Source organism: Penaeus monodon, chromosome 8 (assembly GCF_015228065.2).
Source record: "Penaeus monodon isolate SGIC_2016 chromosome 8, NSTDA_Pmon_1, whole genome shotgun sequence".
NCBI lineage: Eukaryota > Metazoa > Arthropoda > Malacostraca > Decapoda > Penaeidae > Penaeus > Penaeus monodon.
In genome coordinates this window covers 28,095,319-28,097,765 of record NC_051393.1, presented here as the reverse complement: position 1 = coordinate 28,097,765, position 2,447 = coordinate 28,095,319, and the positions used below count along the sequence as shown (strand labels likewise).

The window sequence follows — 2,447 nt, the reverse complement described above, 5'->3', positions numbered from 1 at the left end:
TCTTTTTCCCAAAAAAAAGATATATTCTCGGCTGGGCCTGAACTCACCCAGACTATTAAAAAACTACTGGTCTACGCCCCCCTACATATATATATATATATATATATATATATATATATATATATATATATATATATATATATATTATACACACATACATATACTTATATGCCTACATATATACATATGTACATAAATATACACACACACACACACACACACACACATAAAATATAATATAATATATATATATATATATATATATATATATATATTAATATATATATATATATATATCCTCGTATATATGTATGTGTGTATGTATGTATGTATATAGACAGTCACCGTGACTGAACCGTGGGAAATATATAATCTTTTTACGGCCTTTGTCAGTGTGTATGTTTGTGCGAAGTCACACACACACACACACCACACCACACCCCCCCCACACACCACACCACACACACACAACACCACACAACACACGCATATGTGTGTGTGTGTGTGTGTGTGTGTGTGTGTGTGTGTGTTTATGTATATATATATTTATGCATTCACAAAACACACACACACACACACACTCACATATATATATATATATATATATATATATATATATATATATATACATATATGCACTCGTATATATGTATGTGTGTATGTATGTATGTATATAGACAGTCACCGTGACTGAACCGTGGGAAATATATAATCTTTTTACGGGCTCTGTTAGTGTGTAAGTTTGACACGCGAATGGACATAATACAAACAAAATTTACGAAGAATGTACTGTGGATCAAGGTTTGAATCTTGAGAGACGTATTCTAGCATATATACATACACAAATGCACACATTTGTGTATGTATTTAATGTATACATATATACTGGCATGTATTCACACACACACACACACACACACACACACACACACACACACACACACCCCACACACCCCACACACCCCACATATATATTGTATGTATATATTGTATATGTATATGTATATATATATATATGTTTTAATATATATGTAAAATATATATGTTATATATATATATGTATATATTATATGTATATATATATGTTAATATATATATTATGTTATATATATTTTATATATTATTTTATATATATATATGTATATATATATATGTATATATATATGTATATATATTATGTGTATTTTATATTTGTATATTATTGTGTATATATTGTGTTATATCTTGTGTTATATATGTTGTATATATTTTGTGTGTATATATATATGTGTTTATATTGTGTATTATATTGTGTATATATTATTGTATATTTTATATGTGTATATATATTGTGTATATTATATTTTGTATATTTTATATTTGTATATTATATGTTGTATATTTATGTGTATTTTTATATTGTGTTATATATATGTGTATATATATATGTGTTTTATATTAGTGTGTAATATATATGTGTGTATATATTGTGTTTATATATTGTGTATATATATATTGTTTATATGTTTTTTGTATATATATATATGTGTATATAATATGTGTATATAAATTTTGTATATATATATGTTATAATATGTGTTATATATAAAATGGTAAAAATATATGTGTATATATATTGTGTAATATATATGTTATATATATATGTGTATTATATATTGTATATATATATGTAATATATATATGTTATATTATATATGTATATATTAAAATATTAATTATTTGTATATATATAATAATCAACCCATAAATAATATAAGTTTTGTTATATTATATATATATATATATATATATTATATATATGAATTATATATATATAATATATATTTTATATATAATATATATATTTATATATTTATAGTTAATATTATTGTTTGTGATTTATATATATATTTTATATTATAATATAAAATATATTATATATATAACTATATATCCACATATAGTGTGTGTGGGTGTTTTGTGTTGTGTTTGTTGTGAGGTATTAATATTAAGTATGAATAATTGCAGTATAATTTATACATTAAACACTACATATATGCCTGGAATGTTCGTTTGTATATTTTGTAAATTGTTGTATTATGTCCATTCGTGTGTCATATTATCAAATGATAGAATTTTAAACCTTAAACCCAGTTGCTTATCGAACGCTTACGCAAGGATAGAAGAAAATGACGGGGAATCTGAAGTCCCGTATGTGTTTAGTCACAGGGACCGCGTATAAAAAGGCTGGAGGTTTCGGCTGACGCCACAGTTCTTCTTATCCACAGGTGAGTTCTTACCTGCCTCATGACTGCTCCTTTTTGGATATGGTCGGGTACTGTATATATTGAGTAGGAATGAACACATACATGTTTCATTTATCTATTCATCTATTCATTTATTTTATTTTACTTTAGATGTGAATTATGGTCCGGCCATTATTAGTGAAGTTATCATTTTTTTTACAG

At 24.4% G+C, this 2,447-nt stretch overlaps 1 protein-coding gene across 1 annotated transcript in view; it reads left to right on the top strand.

Moving 5' to 3' along the window:
• The first annotated feature begins 2,245 nt into the window (after positions 1–2,245).
• The window catches only part of LOC119576274 (beta-1,3-glucan-binding protein), a 4,762-nt gene continuing 4,560 nt past the window's right edge, over positions 2,246–2,447 (top strand). Inside the window, exon 1 of the mRNA XM_037923871.1 lies at positions 2,246–2,267. The gene's annotated coding sequence lies outside the window, so the exon portion shown is untranslated. The remainder of the gene's footprint in view (positions 2,268–2,447) is intronic.